Consider the following 16,635-nt stretch of genomic DNA (forward strand, 5'->3'; position numbering starts at 1 on the left):
CCTCCCGGCTTCAACGCTAATGCTACAGAGAGAGAGAGAAAAAAAAGCGAGAAGCTGTTTTTTATAATCAATTCAGCATTGCAAGGATATATTCCACTTCCTCTCTACTAAAACTGGAAGCGTTTTTTTTTTAATATTAAGAAATTATCACACCATAACCAAATTCCTTCACGTGGTGTACACATGACAGAGCTACTGATTAAACGAAACTGAAAACATTTTATAAAGCAAATATTTTTTAACGTTTGTAAGTAACTTATTCTTGCTTATAATAATAGCTTTTTAAACCAGATTTTCTCTGTTTCGGTTTATTGGAAGCGCCGAATGAATCCGAAATATTTTTATGTTTACAGCACAACAGCATAGAGGGGGTTGAACTCGTTAGAGCTTACTATTTTATTCAAAAACTTAAAAAAAAAAAAAAATGTTGTCTTAATGAGTTCTTTTCTTTCTTTAAAAGTCCTCGAGTATTTCCATGATAAACATCCAGTTTTTTCCTTGTCCGCTGAACCCTCTTTTGAAAATTCCAGGGCCTTAATTGAAACTCTTAATCTCTCGTGTTTTTCTGTATCGTCTTAGTTTCCTCTTCTAGAGCTGAAGAAGAGAACAAAAACTAAAAGCTTTGAATGAGCACAACCCTTTACGCAAAAGTTGTCCACAACAACAGAAGGCACTTATATACAAATAGCTTTGGACAGAGGTCGCCAACCTATTTATCTTATGTTCTCTACGCAAGGTCGCTACCAAAGATTTTTGTGATGTTTCACTTTTTCCCCCCGTTAGAAGTAATGCCCGGAAATAATTTTTTAAAAACTACTACTGCAAATGGTAAGAAAATTAAATTTAAAAAGGGATTAAGAATATGCATAATTAAAATGTCACAAAATAAGAAATATTATTTTGAAACTCGGAAATAATAGAATTAGCACCTTAATTAAATATTTAGGCCATACGCGTACTATACAGTTAATTTATAACTGTAAGTAGTATTGACATGTTGAGTTAGTAACTGAAGTTTGTCAGTACTTTGCACGTATGCATACAGATACACACACACACACACACACACACACACACACACACACACACACACACACACACACACAATGATATATACAGGGTGTTACAATATTTTCAGAACAGATTCCTCACATGAAAATAAGAAAAAAAGGTTCATATGCATATGTGCTCCAAAGTGGATATTTTCGGAGTTATAGGGCCTGAAAACGTGAAATAAATAAGTAAATTTAGAAGTTCATTGCTCCACTACTATTGGACTTATCACAGTTGCGTCAAGACATCACCCAGGGACCTGGTATGTGAACTATCCAAATATCCATTTTTAAGAATGCTCCAGTACTTGCACACCAATTTTTAGAGAGGTAGGTGCAAAGTGATCAAGTACTCCCAAACAGCCTCTCTAAAAATGATTGTGCAGGTAGCGGAGGTTCTCAAAGGGATATTTGAATAGTTACATATTGGTTCCTCACTGATGTAACACCTTATGATATATATATATATATATATATATATATATATATATATATATATATATATATATATATATATATATATATATATATATATATAAAAAGAGAGAGAGAGAGAGATAGAGAGAAACCACGCAACAGCCAGATAATTTTCATAGATCATCTTATGGTATTTTCAGAGAATTTAGCAAGTTTTAAGTGATATTTACGCTAACTGAAATAAATAAACAAATGAATAAAAAGACTCAAAGTATGACTAAAGAAAGAAAGGTTTTTGAGATATGCTTGTAACTTTTTTCTGGGAGGAGGGAGAGGGGTGTGGTACTGAGAACACTCCCAAATCTCTAGACTGGACAGAACTACTAGCATTCACAGACTGACTCAACAAATGTTCCAACCCGAACCCGTTTAGTTTTTAAGATATCATAATTTCATGTGATTCAGTTGAGTCGTGAAATGTCAAGCATTGGGATAAAGATAATTAAAAGTTAAATGGCTTACCAAGTAGGAAGACAGATACAGTTCTACGAATTATTCTTTCCCGTCATGACGTAATTAATTGTGTGTTTGTGGTTTGGTGGTCGCGTGTTCACCGAATGATTCTATGAAGACAACTCTTCTCCGTTGTTGCTTTGTTGTGATACAAATAGTTCGTCGTAGTCATCCACGTGTTTGCACAGCAGGAAAGATGGCAACAGGTACAGTACACTTGCTAGTAACAATTGGATGTCAAATAGAAGAAAACGATTACAGATATTGAGAATACTATGCACATATTTACTATATTTTGCTGCGATATTTTTAACATCTGTTTACTTTGTATTGGAGACAAGTAGGTTTATAGTGTGAAAAGATCTCTAGCTGAAGTTGCAAAATGTAACATAAGAAGTGTTAATGTCGATAAGCGGTAACCAGGTTTCGTATCCGATGACCTATCTCAAGGACTGTAACATATTTTCTTGAATTTCATGACAAGGAATTATTTATAGCAAACGCCAACTAGTGGAAGAAAGGATTGCATGAGTCTCCAGATAGTGTAGAACTATTTTTAACTACATGAAGCAACCATCCTTTGACTGGTAGAGATAAAGTTTACGATTACCGACGGCAAGATTCGAGCACCCCTGCGCTAAATCTTTGATTTTAAGATAACTGCCCCCTTTAATATCAGCCATTAATATTGTAACCAGTGGCGTATTTACGATTTTGTTTCGGGGGCTTTGCCTGGAAATGTGAAAATTCTGAAAGATATTTCATTTACTTTACTATAGTAAGTAAGATATCGGGGGGAGCTTAAGCCTGGAAGCCACCTCTTAAATACGCCACTGACTGTAACAGTCTTCTGTCACATTCACATTGGCAGGTAATACAGAGTATGAGGTAGTGGCTGGTTTATGATAAGGTTAGCTAAAATGTGTTTTCTTAATTAACATACAAACTTGTGATTAGAATAATCCGTGTAGTGAAATTTATGGTTGGGTGAGAAGTGGTCGTAGTACTGAGTATGTTTTGTTTTAGGACGACCAAAACCTTCGCAGTTTAAAAAAATTAAATAGGGTCAGGTTGAAGCTCAATGGAAAATAATTGTAAGAAGGAAATGAAACCTTTCAATTTAATGTCCCTTTAGGCTAAGGGAGGCGCAATATTAAGGTAAGTGAAAGATAATGGAAGAATTGGGGGAATGAGAATGTGGTAGGAAAAGAGAGTACCGAGAAAACCCACGGGCACAATGTTGTGCACCACAAACTTACTTAACCGTGAACCGAACCAGGGGTCGCACGCCACGCAGACGTACCAAAGGTAAACGCTCTACCAGTAAGCCACTGTGTCCCACAATTGTAAGAAAGGATAAAGGGTAAAACAAAAGCGTTTGTGAATTTAGGCTTCTGCAGTTTGGCGTAAGTCAGAACTTTGTTCTGTATGGTCTGGCAACAACGTAAAGTCTTATTGAAGAACTTTCTTGTTTAGTTTCCAAGCCAGAAAATAATAATAATAATAATAATAATAATAATAATAATAATAATAATAATAATAATAATAATAATAATAATAATAATAATAATAATAATAAAACGCCAGACTAGTCTTCCCCATATATGCAACCTTCCCGTGTTGTTGTTTGCTACAATGGTTTTATTCGTCTTCCTAGCTCATTTTCTCCAATCTTTCCTACAACTAGTATTGAGTACGACACTATAAAAAGGACTATAACAGTAAAAAAATACTTGAAAGGCATAATTTTATAGTGCTTTTATAGGAAATTTTATTCATAAATGGATTACAAGATATTAAGATAAAATTACAATTTAAATAACCTTTTAAAAATCACGTTTCTACCAAAAATTCATTACATAGTTTATCTTTTTGTAAAGGTTATATAACTTTTTTTTTTTTAATTTTACGAGCGCATTACACTTTTACTTTTAGACATATAATTCTTGAAAAGTATGAATAGTTAAAACAAATAGTATAACTCGCTTTTGGAAGATTTTTAAACTATTATTTCTACGATTTTAATTTCGGATTTTCACTCTTAAAAACAAAACCCGCCTTGCAGTTTTGGTGGCATAAGAACGCCTTGAGACAATTGTAGATAATCTTTGATGAAGCCATTGTTATAATGCCGAAATTGCTTTATTCCGAGTTTCGCTTATCTAAGTAAGAATTATCACAAAGCTAAAACGTTCATTTTCAATTTGATTATACCTGTATTTTTCTTCACAAATAGAAATTCAATTCTGTTTATATTCTTGTTACGTACTACCACATATACGTGTAACAAAATCCTCTCAGACTTTAACCATAATTTTGTATCAAAGACAGTTATGTTTGCTAATATCAGCAGCCTAGAATTTAATAAAAAGCTCAATCGAGTGTTTGTAATTTTGTCTCTGAAGTTCGAAAGTATGGTCGTTAGTTCTAAATGAGAAAGTAAATGGTTTCATGAAGGTGTTTCAACTCTCCGAGCTACGCTGTCTCCGGCTGGAAGACAATCTTCCCATAAGTACATTAACGAAAAATTCTCTCTTTTCCCTAGATTTAAAAAGAAAAAAGAAATCGTTCTGTTCGCGTCCTGAATTGTAATAAAGGGGCGCGGGAATAAATTAGAAGTCACTAGAAAAACCTGAACCATTCGTGAACGAACTATCCTTATTTTTAACTGTTCTCAGTTTTTGAATGTCTGCACGCTTTACAGCTTTGTAACAGCAGCGTCGTTTTAAGTTTTGTTTGGGGAAATACTCCGATATAGACCTAAGTTAAATTTCACATTTTTATTACAATATTATTTTACTACTGATATTAGCTTTCACAAGAAAGGCGACAAAACTGACTGCAATAATTATCGAGGCATTTCTCTTCTGTCAACATCCTATAAAATCCTTTCAAATATTCTGTTAGCAAGACTGACCCCATACGCAGATGAAATTATTGGAGTGCGGATTTAGACGAAATCGATCAACTATCGACCAAATATTTACCATTCGCCAAATACTCGAAAAAAAAAAAAAGTGGGAATACAATACCCCGGTGCATCAACTATTTATTGATTTTAGAAAGGAGTACGACTCGGTTAAGAGAGAAACATTATACAACGTTTTTACAGAACTTGGAATACCGAAAAAGCTTGTTAGATTAATGAAAACGTCTTTAAATGAATCCCAGAGTAAAGTCCGGGTAGGAAAATTTTTGTCCACGAGCTTTCACGTCGAAAATGGCCTGAAACAAGGAGATGCGTTGTCGCCATTATTATTTAACTTTGTGCTGCAATACGCCATAAGGAAAATCAAAGATAGCAACCAGGGCCTAGAGTTAAACGGTATTCACCAGGTTATGGCATATGCTGATGATGTAAATTTAATAGGAGAACAATAAAAAGAAATGCAGAGATCTTATTAAACGCTTGCAGGGACATGGGTTTAGGAGTAAATGCAGAGAAAACTAAATACATGGAAGTGTGTCGGGATCGTAATACAGCAAATTATAGATGCGTTAAAATATTAAATAATACTTTTGATAAAGTGGATAGTTTCAAATATCTAGGATCATTATTAACAGAGGAAAATCATATTCACGGAGAAATTAAATGTCGACTAAAAGCAGGGAATTCGTGTTACTATTCGGTTCAAAATCTCTTGTCGTCGCGAATTCTGTCGAGGAATTTGAAGCTTAAAATATACAAAACGATAATCATGCCTGTTGTTGTGTATGGCTGCGAAACATGGTCACTTACTCTGAGGGAAGAACATACCCCCTCCATTCCAAAAGAAACCGAACTTTTGAAAACAAATAGTACCACTAGTGCCATCTGTTGTAATATTTTACCGGTAGATGGCGTAGTCCCTCATTGACAACTGGTATAAATGTCATGACATTTGGATGCACGGCAACAAAGTTATTGCGTTTCAACTGTCAGTGTGTTGTGTACATCGGTCGGAAAATGAGTTTCAAACAACGAGCTGCAATTGAGTTTTGTGTTAAACTGGGTAAAACTTTTAGCGAAACGCACCAAATGCTACAAAATGCATATGGTGATGAGTGTCTATCCCGTACGCAAGTTTACGAGTGGTTCAGGCGATTCAAATCGAGTAGAGAGACGCTGGATGATGACGAAAGATCAGGCCGTCCCAGAACCGGACTATCGGAAGAAAACATCGAAAAAGTGCGTGAATTCATCAAACATAACAAAAAATCGTCGGTAAAAGTTATTGAAATGGAATTAGTAATTCCTCAAACAACCGCATACCGCATTTTGACCGAAGTTTTGGGCCTTAAGAAGGTTAATTCGCGGTTTGTACCACACAAACTCACCGAAGACCAAAAAGTTGATCGAATTGCAAAGACATCGTTAAAAGTGCTCGGCAGGATCGAAACTTCTTGAAATCGATTGTAACTGGTGACGAGACGTGGTGTTTTGAATATGTGCCCGAAACAAAGCGGCAAAGTGCTGAATGGAGAGCGCCGGATGAAGGAACACCCAAAAAAAAGTCGCTTGGTGAAGTCAAAAGTTAGGGTGATGCTGATTTGTTTTTACGATTCAAAAGGAATTATCCACAAAGAATTTGTTCAGCCCGGCCAGACAGTCACTGGAGAGTTTTACTTGGGCGTCATGAAGCGTTTGCTGGCAAGAATTCGTCGTATTCGGCCCGAATATCGCGAAATCGGCAGTTGGACTATTTTGGACGATAATGCACCATCACATCGTTCGCGACTTGTAACTGAATTTTTGGTCAAAAATCACATTATTCGGTTGCATCATCCGCTCTATTTACCAGATCTCGCTCCGTGCGATTTCTATCTGTTCCCGAAACTGCATTTGGCGATGAAAGGAAAGTGGCACGCATCGATTGATGCCATTGAGAAGGCGACGACCGCCGTCCTAAAGACCATTCCAATAAAGGACATGGAGAAGTCGTTTGACAACTTGTTGGAGCGTGCAAATATGTGTATCGATGCAGAAGGGGAATACATTGATTAATAAAAATGATTTGTTCCAAAATGTACATTGCTTTTTTGTTTTTTTAAAACGTTCGGTTTCTTTTGGAAAGGAGGGTGTAGACAAAGTATTTGAGAACAAAATCCTGAGACGAATATTCAGACCCAAGAGGAACGGGAATGGGGAATGGCGGAAACTTCATAACGAGGAACTACATAGTTTATACGGTTTACCCAACATTGTTAGGGTCGTCAAGTCTAGGAGGCTTAGGTGGACAGGTCATGTAGCTAGTATGGAAGTAGAAACGCTTTCAAAATCTTGACTGGAAGACCAATCGGGAAACGACCATTAGGAAGACCTAGGCGCAGATGGGAGAACAATATTAAGATGGATCTCGCAGAGATTGGAATACAAAGGAGAAATAGAATCTAATTGGCTAAGGATAGAAGTCAGTGGAGAGCTTTTGTGAAAGCGGCATTGAACCTCCGGGTTCCATAGGCCATAGAATTAGTTAGTTAGATTCACATACACACACTATAATACATATTATATACTGTATACATAACCAACTTGTGGAGGCAATCGACAACCCTGAAATCGCAATACTTTGAAATCTTAAAAAGAATCTGAAAAAAATAAATAACATCTTTTAGTTTAACGTCCTACGTTTACGCCCTTTAGGCTAATGTAGATGGCCGATTAAGGTAAGTAAATGGTGATTGGGTAATTGGTAGACGAATAATGTGGGAGGAAACTGGAGTATCCCGAGAAAACCCACGGACACTATGTTCTCCACAACAAACTTACTTGTCCGGGGCTCGAACCAGGGACCCGACACACCAGAGATAAGCTCTCTATAACCGAGGCATCGTGCTCCCGTATGGCATCTCTCAATTTGTTTATTCAATTCTAATCCAATATCAATTTTCTTCATTGAAAATCTAAATAATGAATAGCCACTAGACCAAATTTCCTGAGTACGTATCTACACATTGTAGATGTAATGAAACTCGGTTTTTCCAGATTTTCTGCTTATCGGAGGCTTCCATTATCGTATTAATAGCAGTTTCGACAGATGCGTATACTTCCTTAAACGTAGTTGTGAGTTCTGTCGGCTTCTATAACATTACAGCAATAGTTTCCGGTAATTGTAATTATAAGTTCTGGCAATTTCATAATTTTATGCAATGTTGTAAACTTTACAAATGTTCCTCTCATTTCTGTACTCTTGAACGGATTAAGATATCAAATTGCTGTAAATGATATTGTGATCTTTAAGTTTCTTATAAACCATGTAAGTGATTGGATATGATAGTTGTTTTAGAACTTCTTCAAAATTAAACCATTTAAAGAAAGTAAAAATTTTCATTCTTTTCTGGTTTTGTTCCTTATTAAAATAAATCGTATCAAATGATCATAGTATTTGACATTCAAGTACTTGCGACAGTCCTTCATACGTCAGTTTTACTTGCGTTATTACTGTTCTAGAGTCGTCCAAAATTTGAATGTTCGTGGATGCTTGTGATGCTGTAGCGTCCATAGTTTCAAACGGTGAATAATAAATCTGATATTTTAAGTTTTTTTGTTCAACATGTAAATTTGAAATATATAATAACCGGAATACAGTGTCATTTAAAGATTTTATATATATATATATATATATATATATATATATATATATATATATATATATATATATATATATATATATATATATATAGTGGCGGACCCCCCCTTGACGCCCAGATATACACTGGATAAAATGGGCTTCAATCCTGCTTTACACTGGATAAAACGGCAAAATATGGTTTAGCCCCTCCCTTGATCATATCCTGGATCCGCCCCTGTATATATATAATGTTCGGTTCGCTACAGTAAACAATACCCCCTGCCAATATTTCTGTTACAAAACTTCATCGATTTTTATCGATTACTTTAAAAGCTACAAAGACTTTTCCAGATAAATGGTCCACACTTATACACTACTACACGCTTTTATTTAAGTTCATAAGAAAATATCTCCGAAATTTTAATAGGAACATTTTTGTAGCTAATTTTCAAGGCTACAATTTTCTAGTTACTTTTTGATATGACAATATTTACAAGATTTTCATGGAGAAAAAATTTCTTGATCTCTGTTCCGCTCTATTTTTTTAGGAGGGGTCAATGAAATGAAATGAAATCTTTCAGTTTAACGTCCCACGTGAGACGATTAAGGCAGGTCAATGATAATGGAAGATTTGGTGGAATAATAATGTGGAAGTATCCCGGGAAAACCCAGCACAAACTTACTTGACTGAGGATTGAACCAGGGACCCCACACAGCAGACGTAAGCGCTCTACAACTGTGCCACCATGCCCCTTTAGCAGGGGGTCAAATTGATGTGAACTTTTGACAACGTCAATATGAAAGCTAACATGAGCTTCCTGGGAATATGTCCGCAGACTGTCTACATTTCACCCTAATTTGACTATTTATTTATTTATTTATTTATTGCTCAGATCAGAAGAATTTAACCGAAACGAGCTGTCATAATCACAATTTTTTTCATCATTCTTATTTATGTACTATGTACCAAGGATGTTATAAATAGAGGATCTGCCCATATGTATCGTCATCCTATTAAATCGATGAAGGCAAAAAAACAACCGAGCATCGGCACGTCTGATTGGCTACTCTCGTTTCAACCATCGTCTGATTGGCTACTTTCGTTCCCGCCATGATTATTGGCTCAAAACATTGCGATTCTATTGGGCGGAGTGGACAGAGTAGGGGTGGCGAAACTGTGACGTATGGCTTCAAGATTTTGTTGTAAGGGCAGATCCTCTATTTTATAAGATCCTTGCTATGTACGCTATAATATTCTCGAATTTAAAAATGGTGTCTACGATAGTTAACAAAAATTATGTTACAGTATTGTGGTTTTACCAGCCATCCAGTAGCTTAAAATATAAATTTCGAATACATCCACATTGTTTCGTATTTCAACCAAATATTTATGGAATAAATCAGTTGGTTAATTATTAACATTCTTTAGAAACAAAATTAAATCTTTACACTCTTACGGATACAATGCATAGATGATGTAGTTTATGAATTTACGGAAAGATTTGATCAAACAAAAAACAGCAGCACTGTTGAATTAATTCCATTACTATTGTATGCAGGAAATTACAGTATTATGTATGTACGGAAATATATTTTGAAATGATTCCATTATAATATAAATGGAAATTTCCTACTCTTCCTGTTAAAAATACCAATCTTCCGGTCAGATATGAAATTAATATCCTGTATTTCTGTGATCGTTGATTATGAAATGGCATTTTCTAGTTACAGAACACCAGAAATGAGTAGTGTCAAATCAGTTAATACGTTCGGAGAAAACGAAAACGATAAAATTATGAAAGTACATATCTGCAAGAAAAACTTCAACAGTTATGTGAGAAACCAATAGCAATTAAAAACAAAACAAGCAATAACATCCTCGCATCTTAATTCTTTAGGATTTTAGGGTTTTTAAATGCGTGGGCTTTCGGCATCTATGGCCATTTAGCCCGTCATGTTTGAGGGGGCATCCCTCAGCGAGCATACTACCCAGGGAAAGGGAAAGAAGGAAGCGGCCTGGGACCTATATGTTAGGTACCACCCCGGCATTTGCCTCGTGTAAATGAGGAAGATCCAGGAAAACCTCATCCAGGATGGCTAGCCTGAAAAAACTTACACTTTTTCGACCGAGTGCCACCATCGGGAATCGAACCCGGGACCGCTCGCACCCAAGGCGAGAGCGTTAGCGACTACGCTACGGGGCCCCACATCGAACGTAAAACCGGTGCACCCAGGGAGTCTATCGGGTTCGGACCCCACCCCAAAACTTCCTAACTCAACACACATCTGTACATTTTCCCAATAAAACTATACCTACTTGTTTAACAGGAAAATGATTGATGTACACTCATGTCCAAAATTATTGTCGCATATCTATAAATATGTTGTTGTAGGAATATAATTTGATAACGAATGAATTGGCGCAGTATTTCTTATAATGTTAGTATGTATATAATGCATGTGGCAAAATTTAATGTCGAAAGAGCAGTAAATAAGAACAATAAAACGAAAATAAAACTTTCTTGTCCATTTAGCAACATTTGTTTTATTCATTCTAATTTTCGTATTTATAATTATTTTCCTATGAAATTTGCCACAAATATACATTTCCCGATTATACACATAGTATCAGTATTAAAAGTACCCTGCGAAATCATTATACAAGAAGACAGTTATAGATATGTGATAATCATTTTGGACATGAGTGTACATAATTTGATCTTATACTTCATCTATACTCTTTCACAAAAACAATCTAATTCTATAATTTTTCTTCCGAAAATATAGGTGGAAGTATTTTATAATTACTTATCGTCTTTTAGGGTGCAGAATAAAACTCGTTTAATACTACCTAGACGTAGTGGCTTGTACTATTGGACTCCTTTCCTCAAAGCCTGGATTCCTCCAAACAAAAATTTCTGGGTGCGCGCCTGAACGTAAATCAATCACACTGAAAGCTAATGCTAAGCATTATGCCACAATTTTCGTAGATTGTTCAATAATTATTTTTTTATTTAATATTTTAGATTAATTAAATCAATTCAATGAAACTTATAAGCAGACACGTACACAGGGATTCATTTCGGAAGAGATCTCAAGCTTTTGGAACGTGGTTCAAATTCAATGAGAAAAATTATATTAAACACTGAAATTAAACTAAATTTACGGAAAAGTTGGGATTTCGGGGAGATCCGTACCCCCAGGGCCCATCCCTTGCATACATGCCTGGTTCTAAGAGAAGCAACGGAATACATATTATGTATACACATGACACGTGTGTAACTATCTGCTGTGTCCTCTGTGAAACGGAACTGGAATTATTATCTTTCACAACGGAGTTCAAGAGGTTAAAGCACCAGAGATTGTTTGAAGAGGGTTTCATCAGCAAACAGACGACGATCAGTCATTAGATTGAGGACTATTGTAAGAAATGTCAACAGGGAGCTAAGGTTCACAGACAATTTCTGTTTTTATACTATATTACTGGTTGTATTTCGTCACATGTCTTCACATGTTTTTAGCAACCTTACTACGAGTCGAAGTATAACTTAACCTTACGAGACTGTCAAATCAAATTACATAACTTACTATACTATTACTTTTGCAAGTTGCAACAGAAATCTAACACTTTAATTCGAACCCAGTACTTGTACTTTAAAAATACAATGCCTGACATTAGTCACTGAATAGCACAGGTTAGGTTGGTTGATTGATTGAGCAACTACGGTTCGGAGGGACAGACTGTTAAAGAGGCTACGAATCACTACTCGTGCTTGCATCCTCAAAAATCAACAAGATGGAACCCAGGACCCGCGAGCATTATCCATTTGTCCACGAAAAGAGATCCTTCCGGCGGGCTTTGCCAACCGAATACTCATGTGCAGAATACGTTCTTTAGTAACTTGTGCCTCAGTGCAGGCCCCTGACAGCTAGATTTTGCTACTCTCCGGACAAAATTTCCTGGGAGAAACCCTATTCACCCAATGACAATGAGAAGCTTATGTATATGTTCACTCTCTGTATGCATCTTCTACTGTTTGATGGAACCATGAAGACGAAATATTTGAGTTCAAGGTTAAATTCAATTCCATTGGATAATAATTTAAAAAGTTGACGAAGAAAGGTTCTCTATTCCTTAATAGATAATATTATATATATATATATATATATATATATATATATATATATATATATATATATATATATATATATATATATATATATATATATATGTAAAGGAAAGAAAGTAGATAAAAGAAGACAAAGTAGCGTTGCACAGAAGACAACAGTTGAAGATTATGTTCTTAGAAAGTATCTGTCTTATCTCGTTGGGAAACTTAAATAAATGATAGAATGAGAAAGTGGGAAGGATTCGTTAGATTTGAGTTTAGTTCCCTTTCACCACAGTAGTTACATGAGACGTGAACTTATAGCTTAACATTGGATCCGAACCAGATGAACTTTCACCGGGAATCGAACCCGGGTCTACTGCGTCAAAGACGCGTACTCTAACCACATACCGTTGAAGAGCCTCAAAGTGGGAAACAAATAAAGAATCCACATAAAAACAAAAAAAAAAAAAAAAACTTTTTCACAATATAAAATGGTCCGGAATTGAACAAAGGGTCCTTTGCACCTGACGGCAATGCTCTACCAGTGAGACACCCTCAAACTATTAGCACCCACGAGACGAGACGTACATTTTTAAATTCGAGACGAGATGATTATCTTGACGAGTCTGGGTAGCAATGAAATCTCGAAAACATTGTTCTAGTGTTACATCATTCATAACATAAAAACTATATAAATTGATAAAGGGATTATACGAACAAAATGGAGATAATTTGCTAATGTTTCAAGATACGTGTCATTACACAATATATCAAATAATAAATACTGTTTATATTTGATAATTTCTATAACCGCAAAATAAAACAATCAGAGCTCATAATCAAGATTTTAGCCTGTAGCGTACAGCTGGGCAAACGGTGGGCTGAAATAGCTGGTTTATATTCATGCAAATTCATTTAAAATAATCAATGACTTTAAAGTAGAACCAAAGAAATCAATAAAATCAGATCCAGTTAATTTGAAAGAGAACAAAATACCTTAGATAAATAAAGACAGAGATACTCAACAGTGTTGAACCAGTTTCTCTTCAAAATTACGTTGAAAATTAACTATAGTCAATAATGATTGATTTGTTTGATTTCATTTGGAATAAAATTTATGGAAAGAAACTCAATTATTCAATATACCTCTTTCGTATAACTAAGCCCAAAAGATTTATATTTTCCCAACAAATTATTTTATTAATGTTATCAGGAAATACATAATACTGCAAACATTAATTTTCTTTGCACAGATTACAACTAACTCTATAGCGTATGCAACCCGGAGATTCGATGCTACGTTCACAAAAGCTCTCCATTGACTTCTCTCCCTAGCCAACTGGATCCATTTTCTACTTTGTATTCCTATCTCTGCGAGATCCATCTTAATATTGTCCTCCCTTCTGCGTCTAGGTCTTTCTAATGGTCGTTTTCCCCGATCGGTCTTCCAGTTAAGACTGAAAGCATTTTTAATTTTGTCCATTCTGGCTATATAACCTGCCTACCTGACAGTGGCGGATCTAGAAAGTAAAAACTGGGGGTCAGTCAGAACCCAGACTATGATAGGTATATCATGAGTTTCTTATAAACTTTCAAAAATATATAAATAATAGCTTCAATTATTTTTGTCAGTCAAAAACTTGGGGGCTAGGCCCCGGCTAGATCCGCCACTACCGCCTGAGCCTCCTAGACTTGACGACCCTAACAATGTTTCGTAAACCGTATAAATTATGTAGTTCCTTGTTATGAAGTTTCCGTCATTCCCCATTCCCTTTCCTCTTGGGTCCGAATACTCGTCTCAGGATCCTGTTAAATACTTTCAGTCTATGTTCTTCCCTCAGAGTAAGCGACCATGTTTCGCAACCATACAGAACAACAGGCATGATGATGTACGTATTATAATTATAGAATCTATATAATTTAAAATTTATGAAAATAGAAGATCTAATGCCTCGGTTATCAATAGAGCAGATGTGTTAGGGGGCGTATACGTTTCCCACTACCAGCACAAATGATTGCTCAATTAACAGCATTGACCTATGTGCTCGTACCTTGACGTATTGATCTTGTAGAAAAATAGAAAGTGCTACAATGGACTTCCTATTTTTCGCGTGACGCAACGTTCTCCAGTTATAGTAATAAGTGAAGATAAATACTTCGCATATTAATGTGTGACAAAGGAAGTTTCTATCCTGACTCAAGGGCATTGATCCTTTGCAGTTACAATGAATGAGATTAGCCATTCTCACGCTACATGGAAATGGACGTTGCTTCTGTCAACTGTATGCAAACATATTCAAACACAATAGAGCAGTCTCTGTACGCATGCACACACGTACAAACAGGCAACGACGCCTTTATATGGGAGTCCTTGGAAGCCACATTTAGATTTAACTACTTCGAAAATTGAATAGAAAAACGCACAAGTATTCGTAACACAAACAGTCAGGTCTTCTTCCGTTTGTGAAATTTATCTTCTTCGGCACGGAGAACATTCTTCCAAGAAAAGACGAGATAGATATGTCACGTCTGCATTAGAGTTTTCACCTGAGTTTTACGGTGAATCATTATCGAACGATAGGAATTATAAGTAGATAGTTGCATTTATTTTCACTCGTTCATTAATTGTTTCTAGACTATTATTATGACAAGGAGTTGAGCAGTGTTCCTAGTTCAAAAGAAATACTCCCAATCAAGGGGAATTTTATAGATAAATTTAGCAAAAAGGGAAAAGGGAATTTTTCGATAAAACATGAAAATCGAGGGAAAAAAACTCGCGCTGATTGATTGACCAATATAAATGCTTACTTTTTCTTTCTTCTTCAGAAATAAACCAATACATCAACAGCTTGTGTGTGTGTGTGTTCAAAGTAGCATAATTTGCAACTATTGTAGGACAGGTGTTTTTTTTTTTCTTTGTGTAAAAAGACAGTGAAGAAAAAGGTGAACAAAAAATAGAAGCAAGAAGCATATGAATAAAACAAATATGGTTGACACTTCCTTTCATATAGCTAAATTAATCTTATCCCATAACTTCTGTCATAGGAATTAGATACTCAACAAACTAGGGAGAATTTGTTAAGAAAAGGAAAAATAGAAGCAAAAAGCAAATGAATAAAACAAATGTGATTGGCACTTCCTTTAATATAGCTAAATAATTCTTATCCCATAACTTCTGTCATAGGAGCTGAACATTTAACAAACTAGGCAAAATTTAATAAAAGGGAAAATTTTGAGTCAGTTGACAGAAATTTTCTGAAAGAAACCTACGAACACTGAAGCTGAGGCGTTTCACTTGTAGTCAAGTGAATAAGCCTTGACATGTTCCTATTTTGAATATATCAACTGTATGTGGAGTTTTGCCTTGAGACAAAACAACGGATAAACGGAAAGCATTCTCACCAATCCTCACCAAGGAAGTAGATCTCGCGGATGGAGGTAATGCGTGTCATAACTAAATTAAGATCCGTCTTTTCGACTACATAAACTAAAGCCATCCTTATTTTCATCCTTTACCAATCAGAAATGATTCACACTACTTCTCTAAGATTCAGCTTTATATTATTCTCTCATTGCCTTGGCCTCCTCAAAAATCTTTCTTATATTCTAGGTTCATTTCCTATACGGTATGCCCCCTACTCCTGTTATTTTAAACGTCTATTCGTCCTATTTGTTGGAATTAAGCATTCATTTTAGCACCGAGGTTATATGAGACGTGGATCTACAGTTTGAGGTGGAACCCGAACCATTGTAGTGCGTTCAATACTCTCCAATCGGGAATCGAACCTTGGGCTCCTATGTCCACCAAAAGTTCACACACTAAGTATCAGACCAGCGGGGAGGGCTCATTTTGTCTTGTACGGCGATATGGACATTCTACACTACCGGAGAAACTTCACTACAATTTACGCCATTTTTTAATGCCACGTGTAAAAAAAAATAAAAATAACTTCTGTGTAACATTCACTGCTTTTTTTTAAAAAAAATATG

At 35.7% G+C, this 16,635-nt stretch overlaps 1 protein-coding gene across 1 annotated transcript in view; it reads right to left on the reverse strand.

Annotated features, from left to right (window-relative positions):
- LOC145683012 (uncharacterized) overlaps positions 1 to 16,635 on the reverse strand; it is a 193,524-nt gene that overhangs the window by 133,637 nt on the left and 43,252 nt on the right. The gene's annotated exons all lie outside the window — the stretch shown is intronic.

This window comes from Thermobia domestica, chromosome 1 (genome assembly GCF_964235325.1).
Source record: "Thermobia domestica chromosome 1, izTheDome1.hap1.1, whole genome shotgun sequence".
Taxonomy (NCBI): Eukaryota; Metazoa; Arthropoda; class Insecta; order Zygentoma; family Lepismatidae; genus Thermobia; species Thermobia domestica.